At 36.5% G+C, this 8,731-nt stretch overlaps 1 pseudogene; it reads right to left on the bottom strand.

The window, feature by feature from the left end:
• Nucleotides 1–1,435: 1,435 nt before the first annotated feature.
• LOC122820626 lies at nt 1,436–8,731 on the bottom strand (annotated as a pseudogene).

Below are 8,731 nucleotides of genomic sequence, written 5' to 3'. Positions count from 1 at the left end.
TTAATTAATTTTGTGTGCATGTATATACAGTGTTGGCATAGTTACTTTGAAAAAGTAACTTTAATCGGACTGATTACTCCTTGAAAAAGTAACTTAGTTATATTACTGATTGATTTGTAATGCTAAGTTACACTGTGCACTAGTGACATTAATATTTATTAGATCTGCCTTTTGCAAAAATAACAGCCTGTAGTTGCTTCCTGTAGCTTTTAATGAGTTCTTTGATCCTGTATGAAGGTATTTTTGACCATTCCTCTTTACAAAACAATTCCAGTTGAGTTAAGTGTGATGGTTGCCGAGCATGGACAGCCCGCTTCAAATCATCCCAGATGTTCAATGATATTCAGGTCTGGACTGGGATGGCCATCCAGAACATTGCAAATGTTCCTCTGCATGAATGCCTGAGTAGATTTGGAGCGGTGTTTTGGATCATTGTCTTGCTGAAATATCCATCCCCGGCATAACTTCAACTTCGTATCAGCTTCTTGAACATTATTCTCAAGAATCTGTTGATATTGAGTGGAATCCATGTGACCCTCAACTTTAGCAAGATTCCCAGTACCAGCATTGGCCACACAGCCCCAAAGCATGATGGAACCTCCACCAAATTTTACAGTGGGTAGCAAGTGTTTTTCTTGGAATGCTGTTTTTTTTCCCCCGCCATGCATAATGCCTTTTTTATGACCAAACAACTCAATCTTTGTTTCTTCAGTCCACAGGACCTTATTCCAAAATGAAGCTGGCTCGTCCAAATGTGCTTTTGCAGACCTCAAGCGGCTCTGTTTGAGGCGTAATTGCTGAAAAGGCTTCTTTTGCATCACTCTCCCATACAGCTTCTCCTTGTTAACACATACTATCTGTAATAGTGCAGCTAAACTAAATATGAGAAAAAAGTGAAGCCCTGATCATAGTTTAATACAATACACACTACAATTACACTCTCAATGACCATATACATTACTTTATAACAGCCTCGCACTTACAACTCACAGGGTCTTATTGTTGCGGCACACGTTCAATGTTTGAAATGGAATGCGCCCCATCATTGACACACGGGGCGATGTCATGATTAAACTCACCAGTCTGAGTGGGTAGCAAATTCTGTTAAAGTAAGTAAATCACATTTTCCAGTCATAAATTGAAATTATCAGACAGAATGAAATCCTAATGTCAAATCGTATTAATAGTTTTCATTAAGCGGCAAAAAGTGTGTAACTGGTCACGTGGCGTGTCACCCATTGATAACCAATAGTAACATGTGACGTTGTGGAACTACTGCATCCCACACTGGGATATTCTCCAGCTGTGTCCTATCGACATGCCTGTCCTATCGATTTCGCGAAGGGAGAAAGTGCCTTTACCTGAACGTGTCATCTTCTAACCTGGTCAATTTGTTTATTTTAAAGGAAAGATCTTACTCATTCTTTTGCTAAAGGGTATTATTTGTGCTACCATGTGGAAATTTTTGAAGTGCAATAGTAATGAGTTCAGCTAACATGCTCACTGATGTGTTTGTTTGATACCCAAATGTTTGTTACTATTTAAAGCACTCACATTTGACAGAATATCTTTTCAATACAAAAGCTTTTATTGATGCATTGTACATTTGTCAATTGTTTAAGACAAACTACAGGAAATGCTAACATTGACAGCTTTCAGATAAACAGATGTCACAACTGTGACCAAATTAGAAGTGTCTTTTTGCAGTCCCAGTGATGCATAATACATTTTGAAAAAACATGTTTAATGACAGATAGCACAACAAAAAAATACATCTCCAATAAAAGCTTGTTTTACATTTTTGCTGAAAACAGAAGTGAATGATTTCACAGACCTGAAGATGTTGCACAATGGAGATCCATGGATATAAAAAGCCAAAAACTACTTATATCATATGTTAGACAGTATCTTCGAACATACAGATTTGAACATTTTGGACAGTGAGACACCATGTCATTATTCCAGCAAAGAACCAAGTAGTACTATAAGACAATTTTTCAACGTTAAACATGTTAATGTTTCACCTTCGCTCTGAAAGACATAACAAGGCTCAACTTCTGGGAGTCTGACAATGACGACACAAGCTTTTCTTGAATCCACATGCCAGGTGTGACCACTGCTCACATGTGTTGCAACGTCGCCACTCACGCCACTTCTTCTTGGCATTTTTTTTTCTCATCACTGAACAGACAGTGGCAGATATTGCAAACATCCGCAGTATCTAAATAAAGAAAAATAAGTCATTTATTGACAAATGTAGTTTAAAAAACATAAAAGAAGCATAATGCCTTAATTTATTTAAATCCATACCATCTGTAGTCGGTTCTCTTGACAGCACTTCCGTCAAACCCATAGGCTCTGTTACGCTCCGCTCATCTAAAGAAGAATTAACAGTTTAGTTGCAATGTGATCTCAAGGTAGGTCATGCTCTCCCCTGTGTTCCCACACCAACGTATAGAAACCAGGAATTGGCATCAACGAGAGCCATCAACAGCACAGAAAACCCTCCCTTGTAATTTCTGAAGGTTCTTCCACTATGAGCTGGGGATAAAATGTTCATCTGCTTTCCATCTAAAGCCCCAAGGCAGTGGGGGAACTGCCACTTCTGTTGAAAATACAGTCCTTGCTCAAGATGTCTTCAGTTCTTAATCCAAAGCTTTAATTTTTGGTTACGTCTTTTTTGGGTTAAAATAAGCTCACAAACTAAAGTTACCGCTTCAACGTCGTCCATGTTTGTTTACGCTAAATTAAAGTGTGGTAGCGCAGAATTTTAAAGGAATAGATTTTTAATTGGCTAGTGTGTGGTCTCTCACGCTGTGAGAATCGGCCGACAGTTCTAAAATTGTGAAGTGTGAACTGGGCTTAAGATGTATATGTGCTTGTAAGATTTGACTGTTTCTACAATAAAGTTTTGTGAAAAAACAAAAAAAATAATAATAATAATAATAATATATATATATAAAGCTTCACAGGAGGCTGGAAAGTGAGCTGGCTTTGCTGTTGCCTAGCAACATTGCATACATTAGGTTGTTCCACTGATGGAATCTGATGATGTCAAAGTGTTATGATGTCATAAGAGACAGATGCCTTGAATGTCCTGCATCTGAATCAAACTTGCAGATCTTAAGCAGGACGGACGTTGGTTTGACCTTATTGGATTTATCGTTGCATTTTTTCTTGGATTTTTTGATAGATCAGTTGGATAGTCAAAATGTCAGCATTAGAAATTGATTCATTAACTAAGTACCAAATTAGACGAATGAGCAGAGATGAATTAGTCGTGTTACTTATGGATTGGTTGGAAAGATTAAAAGGCAAATCTGCATCACTGATTAAGGAGCACAAATTGCAGGAGGAGTTGGAAAAAGCTCAAGAACAGATTGGGCTTCAAAATGAAAAAATTATTTCTCTGACAAAAGAGTTAAACGTGTCCCTGAAGAAGAGCAAAGATTTGGAATACCAGACGATGTAAGATTTGACTTGGAGAGGCAAAATTAAAACAAGAAATTGAGAGTTGGACTTCCCACAAGAATAAATTGTCATCTGAGGTGCAAAGTTACCAACATAAAGTGAAAGAACTTCAAACCTCCATCAGAAACCTAGAAAGAAAAACAAAACAGCAAGAAGAAAAGTTAGAAGAACAGAGACAAATATGTCAAGTCACAGAATCCATAGTGAAGCGAGAACAGCATGCAAGTGAGGTGGAGAGACTAAAAGCTGAATTGTCCAGAAAGAATATTGAAATCAAGAAAGAACGAGAGAAGTCCAGACTACTTGAGGCCAAAGTCAAAGCTCTGGAAAAGAATTTGAGTGATGCACAGAAGGAAAATAAAGACCTCGTTAAGAAATTGGCAAAAACTCCAATGGAGAAAGCGATAGAAAAAACTAGGATCGCTTTTGAAGCTAGAATTGATTTCGACACCTTGGCCAAAGAAAAACAGAAAAGCAGGGCATTACAGGAATGTCTCACAAGAAAAGACCGGCAACTGCATGAACTACTGGAGGACCAGTCTAAGAAACGCTCCACATTCACAGATCTCACAAAAGAGGCTCAGGATATAATAAAAATACTTGAACAAAGATCACACACAACTGCAAGTTGTCGAAGAGAAACACTGATAAGAACCATGCAAGAGACGGAACCCAAGGATTTGGTGGAACCGTCCCACAATAAAATGGCCGAGGTAAAAGAAATTACTTCTACATTTTTACCAAAAATCGATGCGTCGACCGTCCAGCTATCTAAACCACAATCGTTTTCAAATTACAAATCTTTACGTCTGGGCGAAGGCAAGTCAGACGTAGATGTCCAACATTACCTTGCGAACCCAGGGAAGATAAAACTGCTGAAGCCTTCGCCTCCTAGCACAGCGAAACCTAAAAGATCAGGTTTTACATCAGCAGGCAGGACCCCCTGGAAACACTAAGGGGACAAAATATAGCAAAAAATAGTAGCCAATAGAAGTGATCAGATTAATTGGAGTCTTTTAAATTTACTTTTATCTCTTGCTCACAAACTGTTGGAGACTCTCTTTAAACTCAACACAGGTTTTCTCCGGGTGCTCTGGTTTGTCCTCCCTTTATGGAAAAAAGTGATTAGGTTAAATGGTGTCTTTTAAATTTACCTTTGTCTCTCGCTCACTTACTGTTGGAGAGACAAAGAATATGAATTTATTAACTTATGCGATCTAAAGCGGGAAGAAGATGGATGGCTGGATGGACAGTTTTATACGCCTCTTGGATTAACTAATAACGTCCGCTTAGACTTTTATTTATTCTTGCAGTTTGGCCATAACCATAATCAACTTTAGATTAACTCATTAATCAATAACTTGCATCCCTACCTGTACTGAACTTTGTGTTTCTTTCTGCGATACTCTTTAGATGGGATGCCAAGGTTTTAAAACGGGTTCTCCGTTTTTTCCTACCATTCAGGAGGAAAAATCTTTATGGTGGCCTAAAGAAGTGATTAGATTAATTGGAGTCTTTTAAATTTACTTTGTCTCTCGCTCACTAACTGTTGGAGACTCTCTTTAAATTCAATGCAAAGGTTTTCTCCGGGTTCTCCGGTTTTTCCTACCGTCAGAAAAAAAAGTGATGAGGCTTGACTTGACGCTTTCAAGCTGAAGTTGAATGTAGAAACAAAACTGAAGCTGCAGGATTTCCTCAACTGCTTTAGTCAGTTTATTTCCAAATTACTTGTTGGATATTTTTCAGCTCCAGACGACTCAAAAAGACTTGGATGAGGGTTGTTTAATGTTTATTTATTTTTCTTAGCTTAAACATCTACAGAAAAATTTAATTTTCTTTTGCAATCAGTTCCCTTTAATATTATTTTTAATATTGCAAAACAGTCTATTTCTACAAAAAGTCTAAAGTTATATAATGAGAAAACAAATAATTTGTTGCAGCTTTAAAGAGCATGCCCCAAACACAATTTTTGAATCATAATTTTCAGTGTTATCACGATAGTACAAAATATCACAATAAAATTTCATGTCTGTAAATTAATCTCATGTTTAAAATTAATTTTAAACATGAGATTAAATTCAATTTTACTACAATTATGCACCAAGAGGAGATATGGCAAAATATACTTTTATGAAATATTTCAGTGTGGTTAATTAACGTTCATCGTAAGTTCAATAACAGATCTCATTGGCTGTGAGTAGGACATCATTTTGAAAATTAAATGCCACAATAAATCATAATTCAGCTATGTTTAAATACATATTTTTAATTTACCAAGTTTCAATAACTTCAGACATGGATGGAATGGAATACATAAGTCAAAAATAGTATTTGTTACCTTGAGATAATCCTCAGCCAATGAATTATACAGGGCTTCACGTTTCACTCACAATCTTAGAAACTGTCGATTTTCCTGTCCTAAATTGGTAGTTTAAAGATGTAAATCAGGGGTCACCAAACTTGGTCCTCGAGGGCATCCAGCACGTTTTAGTTCTCTCCCTGGTGGCACCAACAACCTTTTCAGCATGTCAATGTTCTTCTTAGGCCTTCTAACGAGCCATCATCTGATTCAGGTGCGTTAAACCAAGGACAGAACTAAAACATGCAGGAGGCCGGCCCTCGAGGACCGAGTTTGGGGACCCCTGATATAAAGGACTCTCCTTCAGAATATGGAAAAATAAAAGTTGAGTAGCATTCATTCAATAAAGTAAAGGTTTATGTAATAAAAAAAATTTATAATCGCCAAAGTGTTATAAACAACCCTGTGGCCAAAAATCTGAGTGCTAACATCTTAAGGCTAATATTAATCAACACAACATTGTACTTTATTAATTTTAATGAACGAAAGGACAATTTCCCATACTCCAGGGTATATTTGTTTCATTTCTCGTTGTAAGTTGGCATCTGCTTCTGCAAAGTCTTTACAGTAACTATTCCATCACAGACCATAATTGCAAATAACTAAGCAGGTATCTGTTGGGATACACTGAATAGAATTGTCACAGGGAAAGAGATTTATTTCTAATATAAATCTGATATAAAAACCATATATACAATTTCAAATGGAATTGTATGATTAAAACAAGTCCAAAAAAAAACCCCTATTACATGGAAAGGGATACTGAATGAAGTCCTTCCAATAAGTGTATTTGAAAGTCATAGGTATAATCTTCTACTTGACACCACTAGAATGTATTAAGGAATACAAACCACCTTTACTATGAGAAAAAAAAACACTGTGTATAAAGTTCAATCTGAAGACATACCATTTGCAGTTATCACCACTCCAGTGTCAGATGTTACAACTGATTCTTCAACAGTCTTTTCATCTGAAGAGAAAATTGAAATTAGTAGTGTGAATGCTGCATGCATTTTGTTTGTATAAAAATAATTATTGCACTGTCAATACATTAATTATAATACATGTTCTTTGTTGTCAGAGGAACACAATAACACCTTCGTCAGCTCAGAAGTTCGAAAGCAAAAAGAAAACAAAAAAAACGCGGATGGATGATCATTCTGCTAAAGTATTACTTTCCATCATCCGTGTTCTTTCAGCAAACATTTGAGACAGAGATGGTTTTTGTTTGTTTTCCACTTTACCTGCCATAGAAAGTATTCGTAAACGTTTGTCTGTTATCCTTCAACTCATGTGACCATACTAGCCGAGGAGATGAAACGTTAAAAACAATAAACATTGTCTTGTACAAAACAATGGAGCAACTATAAATAAAGACTTTTTTGTCCGTTTATTTCTAAAAGGACAAAAAGTGTGTCTGTAAGAAGCTATTACAGACACACCATTATAGTACGCAAGTATAGTTATTTAGAAGTTTGACTACATTATACTAGATGAGTATGACAAAATGTTAAGGTGATTATGACAGTAGTGCTAAACAATAAACTTAAGTGAATAGCACAATTCATGGGGCGCAGCAGTTTGAGCGAGTGTATAAAGACAGACTACAGAACTCATGCGGCCTTCCAGACTTTGACTCTGATCCTTGGATCCTTTACCAAATGCTTTTCCCAAAACATATGCTACTTTTGGATTCTGATCTTTAAATACTTCAAATTAAAGTCTAGCAGTGCAAAAGAAATGACTAAATATAAGAACATAAAATTATGAAAATGACCTCTCAACAACAGACCACCCCATTGCATGATTACAAAGTACGTTTTTACCGGATGACTTCCATTTAAATATAATCTATCAACATTTATGCTCAAACACTAACTAATTTTAAAGGAAATGTTCGCCGCATTATTTAAAGTGACTTCTAACTGTTTACGTCCATAGTGGCATGGTTTTTTGAGAGTGATGCCGTCAGGTAGACCAAAAGCGTTGATAATTATGCTTTCATTTTGAATGGAGATGTACGGGAGCCTTCCTCTGCCTCCCGCTTTATCTAAAAAGGATAAGAAAATTTTTTAAAAAGTTGTACATATTTGCAGTCAAGCTGAAGATAAAAAAAGTGGATTAGTAATACAGAGCTCCAAATTGACTATTTAGAAAAGTGCAACGCACCAAAAAATTCTAATTTATACAGCCGTGCACACGCAAAGACCTGTGCACCTTGCCTTTATAAATCCCAATTACTGGGAAATATAATGCAGCTGCTGATTCGTTCTGTTGCCACCCATTAATACATATTGAAATTAGTGTGAAGCTTACAAAAACGGTCACACAAAGCTCATTTTTATACATATCAACTTGTGCATCAAATATGGCATATAACTTTTTTGGTGCGTACGCACAATCATACATGTGGCCCGTGGTTAATTGACAAGGTGCAGACCATTATGTCGACATATACGCAGATACCAACTTTATTACTGCAATGAAGTTAAATTATGAATCCATTACATTGACCATGACTAGAAAATTACTAGAGTATGATAATGTATTCTTACTGTATTTCCTGTTGAAGAGCTCCTGCACTTTCTTAACCATTGGATCAACCGGTTATTTTGCAGCAGAAGTAGATGATGATTTTCCTTAAAACACAGTGCAAACAAGAGAGAAAAGATCATGTAAATATTAAGTCCACTAAGCTGTCATTTAGGTTTGAGGTATCCCTGTCAGTTTGTGAAAACCTTTGAAATGCAGTGCAAAGTTGTCGAGTACGTCGGTACTGTCGAAGAACGAAGAAGCACCTTTGCTGCTCACTTCTAGGACTTCTAAGAAAGGCTTTTGATGGTCATACATCATTACACCAGTCTCTACACCAAGCTTCTCAAGACTGGCAACCTTCAACAA

This window comes from Gambusia affinis, linkage group LG18, assembly GCF_019740435.1.
Source record: "Gambusia affinis linkage group LG18, SWU_Gaff_1.0, whole genome shotgun sequence".
In the NCBI taxonomy this organism is placed as follows: domain Eukaryota; kingdom Metazoa; phylum Chordata; class Actinopteri; order Cyprinodontiformes; family Poeciliidae; genus Gambusia; species Gambusia affinis.
The sequence above is the reverse complement of the archived record's forward strand: the minus strand, read 5'-3'. Positions and strand labels throughout refer to the sequence as shown.